Below are 23,277 nucleotides of genomic sequence, written 5' to 3' on the forward strand. Positions count from 1 at the left end.
GCACATGCTGATCACCATCCATGCTGGTCCCACTTATGTGGTGCTGACTGCTGGACTAAGCTCAGTTGTATGATGGGGAACCTACAAGAACTTGTGGAGGGCACATCACTCCCCCCTGTATTTTCCTCCCCACACAGTTGCTCATTTCCTGTTCTGAGAAACCTCCACATCTTCTGGTTTCTGTGCTGCCTTTTCTCCTCCCCCCACATCTGTAGCTGCATCTATTATTTATTTATTTCACTTACACCTTTCTCTACAATGGGGACCAAAGCAGCTTAGATGAATCCCCCCTCCTCCATTTTATCCTCACAACAACCCTGGGAGGTAAAGCTGAGAATATGTAATCAGGCTCAGGTCATCCAGTGACCTTTCATACCAGAGTGAGAATCTGAACCTGGGTCTTTCATCACTACATGATCCTGGATTTTGTGGGGTGGCTGCTGCTGAACGGTAGCGAGAAGCCTGTCCGGGTTAATTGCGAAGCACAAGATATTAAGTTGCCTGGTGATAGCTGTGGGACCTGGCCCCAACTGAAGGCCAAATTAGCCCTGAAAAGGGCTCCGCCCCCTCACCTTGCCTTTAACTGAAAGAAATCAAGGCTAGAAGGACTGGCAATACAACTGTGTTTACCCAGCAATGACAATTGAGGGCATTTGTATCTGAAAGCTACAGGTGCAACTATTTTTTTTTTTGTTAACTCCTGATGTATTTTTTTGGTAAGATTTCAGATTTTTCTGCAACCTCACTCCTATAGGCCCATCCCACAGGACAGAAGGAGTGAGGCCAGACTTGTCTTATCCCACAAGCAGCCCTTTAAAAAGTACACTTTGAGACGGCCAGGGTAAACCTCCCCTACTTGTTCTCTTCTGAGGTTCCCCCGCCCCGGGCAAGCCCTATTGAAAGAACCCTGGAGAAGACAGCCCTTGTTCAAGGAGAAACTAAAATACTACTGAAATTTGTTGCCAAACAGGAGCTGCTTTGCTTGCTTTTGTGTCTTCGACTATTAGTAGGACACATAACACTGGACCTCTTGGTCCAATTAACTTGAAACTTGGTGTTTTTTTAAGGACAGGAACCATGAGCCCCTTTGCAGTTTTAACACAACCCCCCCAAAAATATATATATATATTAAAAAAAAAAAAACCCAGTCCCTCCAGCCCTCTGGAAAGATTTCTCATAAGGAATAATGGAGCTGAATAATATTAGAATCCTGCATCCCCCCAAAAAACCCGGATCCAAATACCATACCATTATTTGGAACTTGGATAACCAGGAATATGTTATTTGTCAGGTCCCTGAAAAATAGGAAATCCCTGAAAAATAAGAAATCTCAGAACAGGAAATCCAGGTGCACATCCTTAAGAGTCACATTCCATCTACATAGCTCTGTCAATATGAACTATAGCAGCAGAAGTCTGGTAGAACTGCTAATACTTCACAAAGAGCTGCAATGTTTTCTCTCTTTCAGTCCTTAAAGCAACAATTAATGGTGAGATCTGAAGAGTTCTGCCCTTTTTAGACTGTTGGCATACAAAGCTCTTAGAAGGGTATAACTCTGCTTTCAACTGTATTCTGTGTCTTCATTCTATTGAGAATTTATGTATGCCATTTTTTTTAAAATTATCACCATATGGTAAGAAACAGTTCCTTTTCTTTTGGCAGTTCAATCTCCTCAATGATCACTGTCTTTGTGAACAAAGTACACACAAGAAAAAAGCTTGTGTTGCAAATCCACTGATTGAAATAGACATGTCAGTTCTGACACTTTTCATTGTTGGACTTTTTCTCCATTATTCAGAACTGGCATAGATTATCATGTTTAATCCTTTGAAGCACAAAGGTACTGTGACGATGCATGCAGAATTAATCCCTCTGGTGTTGTTTATTCACTTTCAGTTGTGCTCATTCACTTGTTGATTCTGTTCTTTCTGTTTTCCCTCTAAGTAATGAGACCTCAGCCAACATGCAGGAGGATTCATTTCTACCGTCTCCAATAAGATGATTATCTCTCTCATAGGATCAAGGTATTTGAAGAATGGTCATCAATTCTGACACAGTTTTATTTTGTTTTTATTGGATTGCAGTAACAAAAAGGACATTTTTATATATTGATTTCGTTACAGAGCAAATCCATTCCCTGCTCATTCGATAATCTACAGCCAATTGCTCCCAATCTTTTTTGTTGTTGCTACTGTTTACTTTACAACTTCATTTTTCTAGAGTTAGTTATTATTTATAAAGTGCATTGTACTTCAAAAAGCAAAGAAGACATAGATTATTACTCCAAAAGTGAAAAAGAGAGAAGGAAGAGAATTAGTGTATAATATACACAATTAGTACATATTACCCCACATTGGAATAAAGAGTCAGACACAAGGGCTAACCAAAACTGTGGCCTGGTCAGGGCCAGGGGTCTCAACAGACACCTTCCCTACCATTCAAAGGGTGAGTGACTCAGCCCCTAGCCAGAGCTGTACACTGAAGCTCCAAACCAGCCAGCTCAGCAAGGAGGCAAAAACCCCAGAAGGTCCAACCACAAGTTGTACAACTCAGTGGAAAGACCTTCCAGGTAAGCTCCCCAAAGGACAAACTGCATTCTCCCACCCTGGGTCATCCAACCCAAAGGTTGATCTTACCAGACCCCAAACCCAACAAAGGGGGATGCTTTCTGGCCCTCCCCTAGCTGCATAATATTAACAATCATAAAACCTGCCACAACTAAAGTGACCGACCTATTTAACAGCACCTCCCTATAGCCAATTTCACAGTCCACTAACATGTTATGCAGGTTAGGCAAAAAAAAGCACTCCAGCATTCAGCCACTCAGCTGGGGAGCAAAAAAAAACTCCTACCTGACCCCCCAATCTATGAGGCAACCAGCAGATGCCTACATAACAATCAGGGCGGGAGGGAGGGCCGATCGCAGAATGGAGACTGAGAACAGGAGAGTTGCTGCTGCTACTGCAGAAAGCCCTGCCTCAGCTACAGGTGCCCAGAAGGGCCAATCTGTCTGCCTCCTAGGGAGCAAAGATGTCCCTCTGACCTCACAGCAAGACTTCTGGTTGGCAGGGACGAAATTTACATAATATAATAGATCAGGCTGCACAATTACAACCAATCAAGCCAAACAGCTCACTAGCTGTGTACTGCAACTTGCCATATGATTGGCAGCTATCTTTGCTCCAGGGTAGCAGCAAAGCCTGAAACCCTCTTTATGACCTCATATATGACTGGTGTACTTTTGGTTCAGTGGATCATAGGGTCTGCAGACCTGTGAGCATAACTGTGTACATTAGTGCAATGTTAGCAAGAAAGGAGCTTTTGTAGAGACTAATGGTGAATTCTCACATTTATGTTTGTTTCTTAATACTTGCAATGTTAAAAGAGTGGTCTGTGGAAAGAATAAATCTTGCAATTGAATACTGAAGAGGAGAGAAATAAGAAACGCTTTGTTCTTGGAAGAGCAGGAAGCCCAATGCTGCTATTGACTTAATAAGCCATGTTTCATCATAGAGTATTGGGGGGGGGAGTGATAAATTTTGAACAAATAATGAAATATCACCCATGCCAGTCTGCTCAACAGACATAAATTTTGCCATTCTGTTGACTAAAACAACAGTTGCTTCCTACAATGTGACTTACGCATCAGAAACTTTCAAACATCAGTTCTGTAAGAAGGAGGGGAGCAAGTGCAACACTACTGTTGAGAGCCAGTTTGGTGTAGTGGTTAAGTATGTGGACTCTTATCTGGGAGAACCGGGTTTGATTCCCCAGTCCTCCACTTGTACTGCTGGGATGGCCTTGGGTCAGCCATAGCTCTGGCAGAGATTGTCCTTGAGAGGGCAGCTGCTGTGAGAGTCCTCTCAGCCCAACCCCCACCTCACAGGGTGTCTGTTGTCGGGGAGGAAGATAAAGGAGATTGTGAGTTGCTCTGAGATTCAGAGTGGAGGGCGGGATATAAATCCAATATCTTCTTCTTCTTCTGTTAGCCAAATTGCCTTTTTAAATAAATTTGGGGAATTTTAGTTAGGTGGGCAAGATGACAAAAATAGCACGGGAGCAGTAACCTCTGTCTACCATAGTCAGTATTTCCCAGGAGACCCTAAGTCAATGAAGAGAGTTTTAATACTAAAGTAAATTATAGTTATTAGAAAATTTCAAACATACCAGATAAAAACACACACTCAACACAAGCAACTCAGAGCCAGGAAAAATAGATTTGAAAAGATAGGGATGTTTGCATTAGCTGTAGATATTGTTGAAGGGTTATACTTTACCTATCCTGGAGAGAAACAGAGGTTCAATAGCGAGGAGGGGAGGTGGCCTGAGAGTGAGGCAGAGGCTCTGTGCCACCTCTTTCCCCTGCCTGAGACTTTCTCACATTGTGGGAAGGTCGAGCAAGGGGCCTGTTTGCACAGGGGCCTCCTCAAGAGGAGCCTGCTGCACAAACGGGGCCATCTGGCCACGCTCGGCTTTCTTGCACCACAGGAAGGTCTAGAGTCTCTTTCCTCCAATGGACACTTCACTCTCCCAATTCCAGGAAGAGGAAGTAATTCTGGGAGGGGACCTGAACTACATCACAAATAAATTGTTAAACAAATCAGGTTCCCATAGACACCAAATGCACATTAAATCACCAAACACGCAACTGCGATCATTATTTGAATCTTTTAACCTCTGTGATGCTTGGTGTCAGAACTTGTAACTTTTGCTTTATGTGCCTTAGCCAAACCGACTCCATGCTGTACCTTAGTAATAACATAGAGTGCCTGACCACTGCAATTAACCCTGGCCCCTGTGCTATGCCAAATATTTAGGGCAGTAGGGCGGACGACAGATAGTCTCTGCTTAACATCCACAGGTGCCCTTTGAAGACAGGCCGTTTGGCCTTCACAACAAGGGAGCATCCTCCTTTCTGATAACGGAGTCTGGGAAGAAGAAATGCTTGTTTGAAACCGTGTGAATGATTGTTTTATTGTGCTTTACTGATGGCATAAAATGTAACCAACTGCCAGGAGTTGGCATTACTGTTATTTAGTCGCACTAGTACTGTAGTTCTTCAATAAAGATCCTAACTTGTAACAAGTATTGGACTCATCTGAAGTTCATCCAAGTTCTGACATTATAACAGTAATCCTATATTGGACTTATCTGTACTGGCAACCTGGCCCGATGGCGGCAAAGGCTCCAGACGACGGAGAGCCCAACATCCCACCCGACGAGGAACCTCTCGACCCGAAGGTAACCGGGGCAAGGAGGAAACTTAAAGTCCCCGCACCCTTCTCGGTTGACGCTTTTGCCCCGCGGACCTGGAGCCCGAGAAAATCTACGGCAGCCATGGAGGCCGCGGAGCAACGATACCGAATCCTCGCCACGGGCGGCGGGGAAGGCGAGGAGGGAGAAGCCAGGGACGAGGGCCTTGGCACCTACGGCGGAGGGGACCCGATCCGAACCCTGCGCAACGAGTTGTTTGATTGGGTGAAGGAGATCCACGACGAGGTCCATGCCTCCAGAACCCTGATGGCAGAGGAGATGCAACAGAACCTGGGAGCGATCCGCGACCAGATACGCGTGCTCCAGGGCGCTGTGCCCGCGGGCCAGATCCCGGGGGCCGGTGGTCCAGCGGGCCCTCCGGACGGTCCTCTGGCCGGCCCACCAGTAGGTCCCCCGGCCGGTCCACCGGTGGGTCCCCCGGCCGGTCCACCGGTGGGTCCCCCGGCCGGTCCTCTGGCTGGCCCACCAGCAGGTCCCCCGGCCGGTCCGCCGGCGGGTCCCCCGGCCGGCCCGCCGGCAGGCCCTCCGGCCCCACCACCCGGAGGGCCGGTCGCCCCGGTAGTACCAGCGCCTGCGGCCCCTGTCGCCCCGGCTGGGGGAGACGGGGGGGGGGGACCAGAGAACTAAAGATTACGTTCGACAGAGACGGAGACGAGGTGGAGTACTTCACGATCCAGTGCAACACATTTTTCACGCACTGGGGAGCGGGGTACCCTACAGAAGCGAGTCGGGTCGACCACATCGCCTCCAAGCTGCGAGGGCCGGCTCGAAAGTGGTACGTGGGACTTTACACCGGGAGGAAGCCCGAGCTAGCCACGGTGGCCGACTTCTTGCAGGCGATGCTCCGACAGTACGGAGATCCCCTGCGGGAGGAGAAAGCTATCGAGGCCCTACAAAGGATACAACAAGGGAACCGCACTACCCGCGAGTACGCCACTGAATTTATGGGCCACTGCGCAGCAGCCAGAGGGTGGAATGAGGTGATGAAATACACCGCGTTCAAGAACGGCCTGAACGCAAACATCCTAGATCGGTGCTACCACCAAGGGAGACCGGACACCCTGGTGGGATGGATCCAACTGGCGGGGGAAGTGGAAACCGACCTCCAGCATGTCGGGATGCGGCGCCAACAGCAAGGCAAAAAAGGGGGGAAGCCGAGCCCCTCTCCCGGCAAAACGGAAGGGAAGCGGGCCCCCGCAACCTCGACCCCCACTGCCACGGCGCGGAAGTGCTTCAGATGTGGGGACCCCAATCATTTAGCTGCCAACTGCCTGGTGAGACCAACGCCGACCCCGACCCAACCCAAGCCGGCGCCCACCGCACAGAAGAAGAAAGGCAGTCGCTCGAAGGAGCCCAGTCGGGGCGCCGTCGCCACTTCCTTGGCGATTGACGAGGATGTTACCACCATAGAGGAGTCCAGCGAGGAGTCCTGGGACCAAGAGTCGGCGGGAAACGACAGCGACCTGCTTTAATCGGTGCCACAAAGCAGGTCCAAGAAACGCCGGCACTACTAACGGTGAGAGTTACCGGGGGTTTATTGTTCATGGCAGTCACCCTCCTGAACCCCAACCTCAAGAGATTTATGCACGCCCGCGCCCTGATTGACTCTGGGTGTACCCGAGACATTATCACCCCGCGCCTAGTGGAAGCGCTGGGACTGGCCACATCCCCTCTTCCCCACCCCATCCAGTTTGAACAGATGGACGGGTCAACTATGAGGGGGGAACCCTGTACCTTAGAAACCCAAGCTACCCCTGTAGGGACGGAGGAGCACTGGGGAATAGAAACATTTATCATAGCCCCGTCTTCCTCCTTTGACGTGGTGGTAGGAGCAGGGTGGCTGGCCAGGCACCAACCGGACATTCGATGGGCCGAACAAATTGTACGATTCCTGGACTGGCGGTGCGAACACCACCACTGGAGAACTGAATGCGGTCCGAAGGCACCCCCCCAGAACGAGAGACTCTGCCTCACCCTGGAGGAAATAGGGTCGATCCCCAAAGAATACAGGGACTTGAGGAAAGCCTTTAGTGAGAGGGAAGCAGACGAGCTCCCCCCACACCGCCCTACAGACTGTGCTATCGAACTGATCCCTGGGCAGGCACTACCCAAAGCAAAGCTGTATTCCATGGGGTGGGCGGAAAAGGCCGAACTGAGAAAATTCATTGACAAAAATTTGAAGCGGGGTTTCATCCGACCGGCCACAGCCCCCCACGCTGCCCCGGTCCTATTCCGCAAGAAAAAGGATGGGGGGCTTAGACTTTGCACAGATTTTCGCGGGATAAATGGGATTTCCATGTCTAATGCTTATCCGATCCCACTGATAAAAGATCTATTGAACACTGTGGCCGAGGGTAAAATATTCACCAAACTCGATCTCCGAGACGCGTACTTTCGCGTGCGGATTAAAGAGGGAGACGAGTGGAAAACGGCGTTCAACACACCCATGGGACAATTTGAATATTTGGTGATGCCTTTTGGGCTTCAGGGGGCGCCGGGGGTTTTCATGAACTTCATTAACGAAGTACTGAGGGAATTTTTGTACAAGGGGGTGGTGGTGTACCTTGATGACATCATTATCTATTCTAAAGATCTTGAATCGCATGTGCCCCTGGTGAGAAAAGTGTTGACCACCTTATGCAAAAACAAACTGTATGCTAAACTGTCTAAATGTGAGTTCCATAAGACCGAACTTGACTACCTGGGGTTTCGAGTGTCTGGGGAGGGACTAGCAATGGATCCCGCCAAAATTCAAGTGGTTCTAGATTGGGAACCCCCTCGAACCCGACGGCAGCTACAATCATTTCTCGGGTTCGCAAATTTTTACCGTGGATTCATTAAGGGGTTCGCCCGGGTAATGCTCCCCCTCACGGAACTCCTCAAAACAAAGGGGAAAGGAGATGAGGCGAAAAAACCCGGTGCGCGCCTAACATGGACGCCGGAGTGCCACCAAGCTTTCAAAGAGCTCAAACAACTCTTCACCTCTGAACCAATACTGGCTCACCCTAACGAATTAAAACCCTTCGTGGTGCAATGCGACGCCTCCGACATCACCGTGGGAGCCATATTGATGCAGAGGAACGAGGAGGGGGAACTCCGTCCCTGTGCCTACATCTCACACAAATTCTCAAATGAACAGAGGAACTGGTCGGTCTGGGACAAGGAAGCTTTTGCAGTAATGGTTGCCCTCAAAACATGGAGATCCTGGTTGGAGGGAGCCCGAGTCCCTTTCGAAATTTGGACCGATCATAAAAACCTGGAGGCCCTCACCGGCCGCCGCAAACTGACTGCAAAACAAATCCGGTGGGCGGGGTTCTTTGCAAAATTCGACTTCGTGCTGAAACACATCCCCGGCACAAAAAACTTTTTGGCTGACGCACTATCACGCATGCCTCAGCACGAGAGCCAGAGGGAGGAAGTGATCGATTCCCTCATCCCTCCCTCCGCCGTCGCGGGGGGGGGGGTCACCACCCGTTCAGGAAAGCAGACCGGGGCCCCTGACCTACCACAAAAAGACCGCTTCGCCACAGAAGCTGAATTAGAGGGAACAGAACGACCAGAGGGGCTCGAAAAGGGGGAAGGAGGGCTTTGGTTTCACAAAGGGAAAATCTACGTGCCTAAGTCCTTGAGAAAAGAGGTTCTGGAGCGAAGCCACTCTAGCCGCCTAGCCGGTCACTTCGGGTATGTTAAGACCCTCAATTTAATCACCCGACAATTCTGGTGGCCCAAGCTAAAAAGAGATGTCTCTGAATTCGTGCTCGCCTGCCCCACTTGCATCATGTCTAAACGGAGGGGGGGGAAACCACCGGGCCACTTGGTTCCACTCCCCACCGCGAGCCGCCCCTGGGCCGTAGTGTCAATGGACTTCATAGTGGAGCTCCCTCCATCACAAGGGAAGACAGTGATACTGGTAGTGGTAGATACGCTCTCTAAACAAGCCCACTTCATCCCTTGCAAGAAACTCCCCACAGCCAAGAGATTGGCCCAGCTTTTCTTTAATCACGTGGTCCGCCTACACTCATTCCCAGAGAAGGTCATTAGTGACCGCGGGCCACAGTTCGTGGCCAACTTCTGGCAGGAGTTTTGCAAATTGGCAGGAATTGAGCAGGGACTTAGCTCCGCGTACCATCCGCAGACGGACGGACAGATGGAGAGAGTGAACGGGCTTCTCGAGCAGTACCTGCGATGCTATATCAACTACCAGCAAACAAATTGGGTGGAACTACTCCCCTTTGCAGAATATGGGTACAATAACAGCCTTAATAGTTCCACCAAAACCTCCCCTTTCCAAATAGTCAATTGCTATGAAGGGAAACCGTTTCCTAATCTCCCTTTACCATCCGGGTCTCCGGAGCCCACTTCATGCCAACAATGGTGGGAAGGAATACGAGAGGGGTGGAGGGTGATTCAAGAAAACCTGGAGGAGGCAAAAAAGGAGTACAAAAAGCACTTTGACAAAAAGCATGCCCCCCAATGGGAATTGAAAGAGGGAGAGACAGTGTTCCTATCCACAAAGAACCTGCCCCTCCCGCAGGGGTGTCGCAAACTCGCTCTGAAGTATCTGGGTCCATTCAAAATAAAAAAGGTTATCAACAAAGTGACTGTGGAATTAGAGCTACCCAAATCCTTGAGTAAGATCCACCCTGTTTTTCATTGCAGCCTTCTTCGCAAAGATCCTGGAGCTACGCCATTCCATCCTCGCCCCCCGGAGCCGCCTCCGACAATAGTGAAGGGTCAGAGTCACCATGAAGTGCAGGAAATTCTGGACTCCAAAGTCCAACGGGGTGTGCTGTACTACCTTATCAGGTGGAAATACTTCCCCCCGAGCTGTGATGAATGGGTGAAGGCTAGCGATGTATCTGCCCCGCAACTACTGAAAAGATTTCACCTACTGTACCCACACAAGCCCAAGCCGAAGAGCTTAGGGGGGGCAGTATGTCAGAACTTGTAACTTTTGCTTTATGTGCCTTAGCCAAACCGACTCCATGCTGTACCTTAGTAATAACAGAGTGCCTGACCACTGCAATTAACCCTGGCCCCTGTGCTATGCCAAATATTTAGGGCAGTAGGGCGGACGACAGATAGTCTCTGCTTAACATCCACAGGTGCCCTTTGAAGACAGGCCGTTTGGCCTTCACAACAGGGGAGCATCCTCCTTTCTGATAACGGAGTCTGGGAAGAAGAAATGCTTGTTTGAAACCGTGTGAATGATTGTTTTATTGTGCTTTACTGATGGCATAAAATGTAACCAACTGCCAGGAGTTGGCATTACTGTTATTTAGTCGCACTAGTACTGTAGTTCTTCAATAAAGATCCTAACTTGTAACAAGTATTGGACTCGTCTGAAGTTCGTCCAAGTTCTGACACTTGGAGGCTCAAAAACCCAATCAATAGAGACTACGCATTCTTCTCCCAAAGGTTTAACTCTCACTCCTGAATTTTATAATAATAATAATAATAAATTTATTTTTGTATCCCGCCCTCCCCCGCCAAAGGCGGGCTCAGGGCGGCTCACAGACATGGAATTCCATGATTCAAGTAAAACAATGTAAACAACAATTTTAAATATAAACAATTACATAATAAATTATTTAAAATAGCTAAAATAGATAAGATAGGTGCTATAAATTACTATAAGTCATAATATCCACAAGATGGTTAAATGGCTACACGTCAGATTAGTCAGGTTCTGTCTCAAAGGCAAGCTGGAAAAGAAATGTTTTGCAAGCCCTGCGGAATTGGTTCAAGTCCCGCAGGGCTCGTACCATCTCTGGAAGATGATTCCATCATCGAGGGGCCATTACTGAGAAGGCTTGCTCCCTGGTTGTCTTCAATCTAGCCTCTCTTGGCCCAGGGATTGTTAGAAGATTTTGAGAGCTAGATCTCAATGCTCTCTGGGGAACATATGGGGAGAGGCGGTCCCTTAGGTAGGCAGGTCCTCAGCCATATAGGGCTTTAAAGGTGATGACCAGCACTTTATAGCGAACACGGTACACAACTGGCAGCCAATGCAGATCCCGCAGCCCAGGCCGCACATGTTCCCACCGTGGTAGTCACACTAGCAGCCTGGCCGCCGCGTTCTGGACCGCCTGGAGTTTCCGTGTTCGGTATAAGGGCAGCCCCATGTAGAGGGCATTGCAGTAGTCTAGTCTCGAGGTGACCGTTGCGTGGATCACAGTTGCTAGGTCGCTGCGCTCCAAGAAGGGAGCCAACTGCCTCGCCCTCTTGAGGTGAAAGAAGGCGGATCTAGCAGTGGCAGCTATCTGGGCCTCCATTGATAAAGAGGATTCCAGTAGCACTCCCAGGCTCTTGACTTTGCACACTGGTATCAGTGGCGCACCGTCGAAAGCCAGTAGGGTAATCTCCCCTCCCGGTCCGCCGCGGCCCATGCAAAGGACCTCGGTCTTCGCTGGATTCAACTTCAGCCCGCTCAGCCTGAGCCAGTCAGCCACGGCTTGCAACGCCCAGTCCAAATTTTTAGGGACATCGCCAGCCCAGCCGTCCATCAGTAGATAGAGCTGGGTGTCATCTGCATATTGATGACAACCCAGCCCATACCTCCATGCAATCTGGGCAAGGGGGCGCATAAAGATGTTGAACAACATCGGGGGGAGAACTGCCCCCTGAGGCACCCCACAGTGGAGTGGGTGCCTCTGAGACAGCTCCCCCCCAATTGCCACCCTTTGTCCCCGACCTTCAAGAAAGGAGGAGAGCCACTGTAAGGCTAGCCCCCGAATTCCTGCGTCGGTGAGGCGGCGGGTCGACCATATCGAACGCAGCCGATAGGTCTAGCAACAGCAATACTGCCGAGCCGCCTCGATCCAGTTGTCGTCGGAGGTCATCCATGAGGGCGACCAAGACTGTTTCCGTCCCATGGCCCGGGCAAAAGCCGGACTGGCATGGGTCTAAGGTGAAAGCGTCCTCCAAAATATCCTGTAACTGCAACGCCACGGCCCTCTCAATAATTTTGCCCAAAAAGGGCAAATTTGAGACCGGTCGGTAGTGTGCCAATTCGGCTGGGTCTGATGAAGCTTTTTTCAAGAGAGGGTGGACCAATGCCTCTTTCAGGAGTGTTGGGAAAGCACCCTCTGAAAGAGATCGATTTATAATATCCCGTATAGGATATCTTAGTTCCTCCTGGCAGGCCTTAATTAGCCAGGAGGGGCATGGGTCCAGATCACAAGTTGTGGATCGTGCAGTGCCAAGAATTCTGTCGACCTCCTGCAAGCTGAGCGGGTCGAAGCAATCCAGGGTTAAATCAGAAGACACTCATTGGGTCTCGAGTTCACTTACTGCATCCAAGTTGGCAGGGCAGTCATGGCGGAGCGATTGGACCTTATCAGCAAAGAATTTCGCAAAAGCCTCACAGCCAATCTCCAATTCCTTAGCTTTTGAGTTGCCCTGTGGCACTGTAGTAAGGTTCCGAATTATTCTAAATAATTGGGCCGGGCGCGAATTTGCAGATGCGATCTTGGCCGCAAAGTATGTTTTCTTTGCGTCCTTGATTGCCATCTCATAGGACTTCATAAACTTCCTATAAGATGTTCTAGTCGCTTCGTCACGAGTACGTCGCCATTGCCTCTCTAGCCATCTGAGGCCTTGTTTCAGCTGGCGTAATTCCGGGGTATACCACGGGGCCAGCTTAGTCCGAGGTCGCAGAGGGCGCCGAGGTGCGATCTCCTCGATGGCCCTAGAGAGCCGGCTATTCCAGGTCTCAATCAGGTCATCGAGGGAGTCGCCAGAGGGCTAGGGATCCCGCAGAGCCATCTGGAACCGTTCCGGGTCCATTTGGCTCCGCGGGCGAGCCATAATCGGCTCCTCGCCTAAACAGGTTTGGGGAGGCATATCTACACGGGCCTTGAGGGCAAAGTGATCCGACCATGGCACCGCCTCTGTGGTTATATCGCTCACTACTATCCCAGCCGCAAAGATCAGGTCTAACATGTGTCCGGCTTGGTGGGTGGGGGTTACAACAAATTGAGAGAGTCCCAGTGTCGCCATGGAAGACACTAGGTCCGCCGCCTGACTGGAGGACAGGTCATCAGCATGGACGTTGAAGTCACCCAGGATTATCAACCTTGGGTGCTCCAGCACCCAGCCTGTCGCCGCCTCAAGCAGGGACGGTAAGGCGTTGGCTGGTGCGTTAGGCGTACGGTACACCAGCCAGATCGCCAACCCCTCTCTATCCTCCCACGCCAGACCGGCACATTCAATACCCTCAATCTTTGGGGCCGGGAGCGCCCTGAAGGAGTAAGCCTCCCGTGCAAATAATGCCACTCCTCCCCCTCGCCCGCTAGTCCGCAATTGGTGGAAGACTGAGTAACCTGGGGGAGCTGTTTGCGAGAGGGCCACTGTATCACCCTCCCGGATCCAGGTCTCAGTCACGCAAGCCAGGTCCATATTCTGTTCGAGCATAAACTCTCGAAGAATTGAGGTCTTATTGTTAATGGACCTGGCGTTGCATAACACCAATGACGGAGGCGGGTTGCACCTGGCCCTACTACCTGTCACCCTTGGGATGGGACGCAGATTGGAGGGGGGCCGAGCACTAGCATGTCTCTGTCCTCCTCCCTTATAACATCTGCTCCCACTGCCATACCTCCCCCTCCCCAGGAGCACTGGAATCCCTGAGCTGGCCATTTCTCATTGGCAGCAGCTGTTATGTTGACCGCTATCAAGGCTGTTATCTAAATTGTTCTCACCCTGCTCTGTCCCACTAGATCCTAAATTCTAATCAACCCGAGAACCCCCACCCAATTCCTTTATATATATTTGATAGAATTAATTCCAATAGCAATCAATTTTAACTCCCTCATTAATTTCAATCAATTTGCTAAAAATATTTATATATCCAGTCCAAATATATAATAATAAATAATCAATGAGTTAATTAGTTGTAAAATTCATTTTAAACTAGTGGATTGCGGAGTGGAGTTAACAGTTATTAAAGTGCGATGTAAGTGCAGTTTAAACGCTCCTCGTGAAGTAGCAGGCACCAATGAGATATAGTGGGATGTTGCCAATAAATTACAGTCAGCATGGAGTAAAGTGCAAAGTACAGAATCCAGAACAAAGTCAGGGGTGCCGTGTGAGTGTGCCGGGAGGTTGCAGGCTCTGGGTGCAGGTCTCATCTCACATTCACTGACAGACAGAATTCTAGCAGCAGATATAGAACTTAAAGCCTGGACTGACCGGTGACCAGTTAGCTGTTCAGTACTTACTTCTGAACATCAAATAAGGGAATGCACTTGGGTTCTTAACTCAACTATCTTTAGGCAAGAAAAAATTAGATGACAGCCAATAATATCAAATTGGTCTTTAATGAAAATCAGGTTCCAGATACGTCCCATGCCATTTGCTGGGATACAATCAAAGCAACCATAAGGGGTCAACTTATCTTAATCTCCACCCATCTAGAAAAAGAAAAAGAACAAGCAATCAATGCATTGCATAACAATATTAAAAGTCTAGAACTTCAACATGAATCAACAGGCAGCGAGCGTATTTATAAAAAATTAATGGTGCGAAAAAAGTTCTAGAATCTCTAGAGAATGAAAACATACAAAGATACCTCTTATACACAAAGCAAAAATACTGGATCAAGTTACAAAAATCACTACAATTTTTAGCCTGGAAAGCAAAAAAACAAAGTTTGGCGAGACTTGTGTATTCAATTAGAGAGAAGAAAGGCAAGCTGCAGACTCAAACAAGCCACATTATACAATGTTTCACAGAATATTATGAAGCTTTGTATACATCAACCAACCCAAGTATAAATAAAATAACAGACTTTAAAAAAAAACACTTTGACACTAAAAAAACTGACCTTAGAAGACAAAAACTTAATGGAGGCTGATATAACCTCCAAAGAAGTGGAATTTGCCATAGCCCAGGTCAAAAACCACACCTCACCTGGAAAAGATGGTTTTACCACCGACTTCTTCAAATGATTCCGCAAATAACTGATCATTCCTTTAATGGACTTATGCAACTCAATAATGAGAGAAAGTACCATGCCCCCATCTTGATTCCATGCCAACCTCATTGTGCTTCCAAAGCCTAACATGCTTTGTATTACATGATTTATGCAACTTTGTATTGTGCATATATACTAATAAAGACTATTTTTCTTCAAAAAAAAAGTTACTATGTGTAATAAAAGATTTGACAATAAATAAGCAGTCGAAAGATATAATTAGAATGCTTGGCATTGGTTATACATTCAGAATGTATAATACAACCTTGCACCATTGCAAGCCTAGAAGAGAGAAAGAAGAAGGGAAAGAGCAGACGACATTGAAGAAGACTAATGAAAATAAGTTTAGAATGAGAGAAATTGTCAGTAAGTCATGTTGTATGGCAGTATATTATGATTTGTTGTGTATTTGAAGAAGTTATACCATTTTACAGAAAAAGTAGTTCTTGGATATATTTCAGATGAAGTCATTTGATCTGCTATCTTTTTCATTATTAGTTGATCTCAAATTTTTTCATATTAGATGGAGTAACATCTGATTTCCAGAGTGATGCTATTGCAGTTTTTGCTGCCATGAACAAGCTAATGATAGGTCTTGTTGAATTGGCAGATTTCTGCATCTTGCTAATAATGCAGAAATATGATTTCTGGGGGGAAGGGAGTAGAATGGCCTGTTATGAGGTGATTTGTTCCATGACTTGTTTCCAAAAAGAATTCAATGTCAGGACATTGCCAGCAGCAGTGTGCAAAAGAACCAATATTACCATAGCCTTCTAACAGTTGAAAGAATAGGATGGATTTATAACAGCTAGTTTCTTGGGGTTGAGGTGTCACCTTGTAAGCATTTTAAAGTTTTACAACTTCATGTGACGTGAGGTTGTGGTAACTAAATTTGAAGTCCAGATTGTAGACCACTGGAGTCACTGTTCCAGGATGTTTTATAGGGCCAGTTTGTGGTAGTAAGCTTCTGCAATAGTAATTTATAGACTTTGAATGTTAAGCCTTGAAACTTATTGTCAGAGGACTCTAGTATGTGTTCAAACTCAGTTTGTGGAGAATGAAGTAGTGTAGAAAGATTGAGAAACTGTAAATAGAAGAACCAAGGGATTTTCACTCAGCATTTACATTCCAGAAATTGTTTAGGAAGAAAATCTTGTTGTGGACAAATATCTTTTATACAGGTGACTTTAGCAGCTTTCCACCTGGAAAAAAGGACAGAGTTTGATGCTGATGGGAGCCAGTTTTGATGCAGAAACATAGAATATCTAGATATTTTCAGTAATAGTTTACTTTTGAGTGTGTCCCAAGTTTTGATTGTAGGTTTGCCAGACATTTTTGAGCTTACAGGTGTGACATAGCTGACATGAATCTGAGGCTACATCGGATTACATTTTGTGGATATTTCCCACAAGCAAGAATGCAAGAAAAATACTGCAGTAAGCACTTCTGCCAAGTCAAACTTATTGTATCCCCACTTACATTTCCACTTGTTATAAATATTGTGCAACTAGTCCTATATTTTAAGGAAGTGAACGTAGCTTCTACATTCCCCAGTGTCCAGTATGGGAAAAGGAGGCGATTGTTGCCCTTTTGAGGCCATTAACTAAAGCCCTGAAGTTTCTATGTTTTAATATACATTCAACAGTGATAAGGGACATAATGATAGATGGGCGGGGGGTGGTGGTATCACAGGACTGTAGCCCATATGTGTTCTAAGTGGAAATGGCTGAAGGCTGTTGCTCAGCTGGAGCTATTGCAGAAGATCTAATGTGTATATATCATTGTGTATTTTAGCAAGCATGAGCAGAAGTGGGAGATATTGCACAAGCTCTTGTACAATCCTCCCACAAGCAGAATGATGCTAAGTAGATTTCTTTTGTTCCCATTTGTCCATTGCTTGATCCCACCCATTATTTCTTAAAATGGTTGTCCCCAGGATGTTTCATGGTTGGGTTACATTGCCAGGAAATTGAATACAGCCCATCATTTGGTTCTCAAGGATGCAATCCTAGGGATATTTGTGAATAAGCTGTTTACTGGGACTTGCTGATAAGTAACCATGCATAGAATCAAGCTGTAACTCTCCTATCCCCATGAATCTTTCACTGTGAGGAACTGAGCCATTTATATTCATGACTTGTGAAACTACTTTAGCCTCTTGATTTTACTTTGCTCTGACATATCCCGGGGGGGGGGGTATACCCAATACTATTCAATGTCTCTGCTATAATATAACTTCAGATATGACTCACACACTCTTAATAGCTCTCTGAGCTGATATTGAGAGGTGCTATTTACTCACCCCTGAAAAATCAGCTCCCAATGGGTAAATGTCATTAAAGCACAGGCTCACAGGAAGTATCAGTGTCACACAGAGCCTTTCTCTCCTAACTTTTCATGCTTCCAAAGGAACCATTTTCTAAAAAAAAAACCCAATTGTTTATTATTCTCTGCCTTGAAAAGCCATTTGGGGATTTCATACAATGTCCCGGCTATATGGGCTTTACTGCTAGACTATTTTCAGCTTGGGACTCCAAATGCATAAAAATATATAAAAATAAAGCACAGATTGTTAGTACACTCTAGAAAGAAGATCACCTGACATGTTCATTCATTTTGGTAAGTTGCTTTGTCTAAAATGTATACATTTTGTAACTTCCATTTGTGAAACATCTTCATTAAATTAGGTAAAGATTCTAAATTGTGCTTGCCTCATTCAGTAGTAAGACAGTTACTTGAGAATTTGGGGGGAAACGTTTCAGTTTCACAGCAAACTTTCTTGGTATACTTCATTAGCAGAAAAACACAGAGATTTGTGAAATGGTATTTCCAGTCAGCACGGCTGGGATGCACAAACAATGATAAATGAAAAACTGCTAGAGTCTTGCTTTTGTTCCATGCTTGGAACCGGGATGGGATTGTCCATATGCTGGCAAATGCATTGGATAGCCTCTTAAGTAGCCCTCACTAATTGGGGTGCTAAAGATTTTACCCGTTGCAATTTAGCTATTAAAACTATATTTAGAACAGTCTCTGTGTGTACATGTTTACTTGTAGAAAAAATGGTCTGCCAAAGGCATGTGTGTGGAAGAATCAGAAAGTGTTCAGCACACAGAAATGACTGGCTGTGTTTTAGGGTGTGTGTGTATAAAAACAGCTGAAAAATGCAAAATGTCCATCCTACAAACTAAATTTTGGATTGAGAAGATTAAAATAAATCAACATTATTCTACTAACTTTGAAAAGGTTACATGGCATTCAAGGATGGGACTTCCCTATCTTTTCAAAATGTGACTGAAGTACTGTTCCTGGAAACAAGGAACCCTCAGGGATAGCACAAGGGGAAGCTAGTGGGCTTCAGCAGGAGAAGAATCAGCAGAAATCACCTACCTCTGTTTGCAGAAATCCTTGTGCTTCCTTGTTGAGGTTGTACATGTGATAGATTCCCTATTAAGATATATTAATAGTTATACTGATAGTGTGTTACATAGCCACTGGAAACTATATATAAAGATATCTGAGGTCTCCTTGGAAATACAGAGAGGCAAGGAGAAATAAATGGTGCTACTGCAGATTTCGCAGACTATTGACTTTCCACAAGAAATGGCTGTTTCCTGTAAAGTCCTCTCCTTTACATAGCTCCCAGCAGTCACTTAGGGATAAGGGCAGACAATATGCAGGACATAAAATTCATTGTAAAATCAAGAACCGGTTATTTTGTTTCCGTATCACCAGTCAGAACCACATTTTTACTCTTGTTGGAGTGGGCTAGCTTTCCTTCCTCTCTATGTGAACTTCAAAGAACATGTGAGACAAACCTCTCCACATTGTAAGCCTGGGTCCCAATTTGCCCCAACGGATCATGCTGAACCAATGAAGAACACAAACTCTATACTGAATGATTACATTGTAATCTCTTCTTGAAGCTTCTCTTTTTATTTTTCTTTGAGAACTGCCACTATTAGGTCAGCAATAGAATGGCCTGGAAAATTAAAATGTTCTCTTGCTGGTTTTTGAGAGTTGTGGGTTTTAATGTTGGATTAATGATCATTTATTCTTTTGCATATGGACTGACCTATTTGTCCAACATAGAGAGAGCAAGGGCATGGCTGACTTTTGATAACACTGGAAAATAAACAAGTGAATGAACCATACCAACTCAGGTTCATTCACAATGGAAAATAACATGACAATAATCTACAATATTTTTTATTATTAAAAAAAGCAATCAAGGACAAGGAAATGCAGCCTGCAAACATCCATAAAACAGAACTCCAAACAAGCAGTAATTGTCAAAACAGTCCATTGTATAACAGTGTTAATTATATCTCACTAATTATGTGACATGTTTAATTATGAAAAATAAATCAACCTGGGTATCCCATAGCATCAATTTATTTAAGTTTTATGTAACGCTGTACACTTTCAGAAGTGATTTGCAAATTTGTCATTCACAAATGACCACTGGCATTGCTGGTCATGCTCTTTTTACGCTAACCACATCCCATACAATGGCTGCTGAAGTGGAGATGACATACCAGTTAATCGGCAATGTGTATTTTACCTTGGACTCTTTGGCTGTCTTCATTTAACTAGTGTAAGTTTTCTGTTTTAGTTTGGTACTTTTAATGGTGTATCAGCACCTCCCAAATGAAAACACAGGACAACCATTTTTGGATTACAGGAGGTTTTGTGAAATGGCTGATCTGCATCGTCAACATTCCTCTCTAACATTTAGAGAAGATTGGAATGATGGCAGCCCTCTGGCTACTGATCCTGTCTCCAAGCTTGGTTGGAGTTCTCACTAGGTTTATTTATTTGAGTCTACACATAATTGTGTTGGTGTGCCAAGCTTCATCCCCTTCCCCCAATGGGTTGATAGACAATGAAGTTGATGGTGATCAGCAGAAGGGACATTTCCTTCCCCAGCACACCCCACCATACAGCAAATACTGAGCTACTTCAGGAATGGCCCTCCACACCAACTAATCCTATCCCAGGAGTGTTAAACATGCACCCAGGGGCCGAATCAGGCCCACGGAGGACTCCTATCAGACCCCCAAGCAACTGTCTCTAGTCTGCTTCCTTCTCCCTCTCTCTTGCTTCCTTCTGCATCTCAACTCACTTTGCAAGGCTTGCTCAATCACACAGGAGCTACAGAGCAAAACCTCAATTTTCTCCATTGGTTGAGGCTCCTCCCTCAATTGGTTGAGCCAGTTTGGGGTAGTGGTTAAGTGTGCGGACTCTTATCTGGGAGAACCGGGTATGATTCCCCACTCCTCCACTTGCACCTGCTGGAATGGCCTTGGGTCAGCCATAGCTCTGGCAGAAGTTGTCCTTGAAAGGGCAACTGCTGTGAGAGCCCTCTCCAGCCCCACCCACCTCACAGGGTGTCTGTTGTGAGGGAGGAAGGTAAAGGAGATTGTGAGCCGCTCTGAGACTCTTCGGAGTGGAGGGCGGGATATAAATCCAATATCTTCTTCTTCTCCCCCCTCCTGGTCCCCTGGGGAGGGAGGGAAAGAGCCAGAGCTTCCTTTGCCCAGTTCGCTGGGTTCCATGGAGAAATACAAATAAAGCACCTTTAAGACCAACAGGTGCTAATGTTTTAAGCATGTTTTAAGGTTTTCCTTTTAAAAAAAACTTCAGTCATATTGTCTGTGTCCTTTAAAAAGTTTATATTTCTGCTACCTAATCTTAAATAGGTACACACATGGCCCAGCCCAACATGGCTCAGCTCGGCCCAACAGGGTCTCATTTATGTCAGATCTGGCCCTCATAACAAATAAGTTTGACACCCCTGTCCTATCCTATTTTTGCCATGCCTAGTTATTATTTATCTATTTACCAAATATATATATCCTGTCTTTTTGCCTGTATCAGGAACACTAAAGTAGCTAAAAGATTAAATATATACTTAATTAAAACAATTTTGAAAAACCATTACAACCAAACAAAAACACATAGAACAATTAGAACCAAGCCAAAATACATATATAAAACATAAAGGTAGCAATTAAAACATAGAAGAGATCAGTGAGGGAATACCAAATAAATAGAAATAGTCTTTAACTATTGGGGGAGATAGCAACAGGCGATAAGCAAGTCTCTCTGGGGACAGAGTCCCAGAGATTTAGGACCATGCCCAAAAAGGCTCTCTCCATGAGTGCCAGCCACCTAATCTCCGAAGACAGGGGAACCTGAAGTAGGGTGTCAGAAGATGATGGTAGCAGTCAGATTGGTAAGGGAGAAGGTGGTCCGACAGGTATGCTGGTGGCCCCAAACCATATGAGACTTCAAAAGGCAACAGCAGCACCTTGTAGATGTGCCAATAAATGAGTGATATAGTCTGTATGACACACTTCTAATCAATATCCTGGCTGCAGCATTCTGCAGCAATTGAAATTTCTGATCACTTTTTAAGGGCCATGGCTGGCATGACATCACATCATGACAGGACATGACATCAGCTCAATGGCATTTTATCACTTCCAGGGAAAACCTCCAGATCTCCAACCCCAGCAGGTAACTAATAACTCTCTAGGGTTGTCAGCCCCCAGGTGGTGGCTGGAGATCTCCTGGAATTACAACTGATCTCCAACAGAGATCAGCTCCTCTAGAGGAAATGGCAGCTTTGGAGTGTAGCTTCTGTGGAATAATGTCCCTGCTAAGCATCCTTCCCTCTCCAAATTCTGCTTTTCCCAGGCTCTGCCCCTAACTATCCATGAATTTCCCAAGCCAGAACTGGCAACCCTACCTAAGCCCCAAGTACAGCACATTGTAGTAATGTAATCTAGATGTAACCAGGGCATATACCAAAGTGATTAGATCATTTCTGCTGAGGAAAAGCCTCAGCTGGCTAGCCAATCAAAGCTAGTGGAAGTCCCCTCTTGGTCAGAGCTGCCACCTGCTTAGTTAGCAATGGGCCTGGGTCAAACCCAACAATGATACTTCTTAAACATTGGTCCGGAACTCAACTGTCATCCTCTAAGAAATCCTTGGTCGTTAAACTTCTGACGGCTGCAAAAACTACGATTGCGCAGTCTTGGAAAAACTCAAATAATTTGACACTTGATACTTGGCTACTCAAAGTCTGGGAACACATAGTAATGGATAAAATTCAGGCGGCCATAGATCATAATGACCCATACCAAGCCCACTCCCAAGTACTTGGCAATCTGGCTTCCCATTTTGGAAAAGCTCGATAGCGATCCGTTTTATGTTAATTCCTATACTAAAAACAAAATGTATAAGGATTTTCTTCTGTTATAGAAAATTTTGCAACAGCTAACCACAAGTATAATATATTATTTTATTCCTTTTCCCAATTTTATTTTATTTTATTTTATTGTTTTGTAATAATTTTAAATATTAATATCTTTAGTTATTGTTTTGCTTTTATATGGTGTTTCTGTCATATACTTTGTTTACTAAGCTTACGATGTTATTTCTGATTACTCTAACTGTAAACTTCTCAGTTTTATATGGTCTGTAAGCTATTTTTATATCTTAATAAAGTCGTTAAAATTTTTTTTTTTTTTTTTTTAAAAAGCACCTCCAGATGACAGACCTATCCCTTCGAGGGTAGTGTGTGCAACTCACCCAGAGTGAATGACAATTCAAATCCTGGATGAGATCTTCTGCTCATTTGTAGCAATTATATCTTCTGGGGATTTAGTTATAGCCTGACCTGTCTAAATTTCTGACCTATTTATTCCATACGCCTCTAAGAACAACATGAAATGGTCAAAAACAGTTTCCTATCTGAATCAATAATAAGGGATCAAAAAAGAAATTCCTGCTTGGCCAGAGAAGGTGATCAGCTAATGTCCTATTGTCTAGTTGTAGGGCATTCTGGTCTGCCATAAAAGGCAGTAAGAAGCCTATGTTAGGAAGGCAGAAACTCTTTTTAAGGTACTCCTAATCTTCTTGGCTGGATTCCCTCCTGCGCTGCCAATAGCCTTCCATACCTTATTTTAACAGAGAGGTTGGGACAATCATGCCCCAGGCTCTAACAACCATGAAGGAAC

Source organism: Heteronotia binoei, chromosome 5, assembly GCF_032191835.1.
Source record: "Heteronotia binoei isolate CCM8104 ecotype False Entrance Well chromosome 5, APGP_CSIRO_Hbin_v1, whole genome shotgun sequence".
In the NCBI taxonomy this organism is placed as follows: Eukaryota; Metazoa; Chordata; class Lepidosauria; order Squamata; family Gekkonidae; genus Heteronotia; species Heteronotia binoei.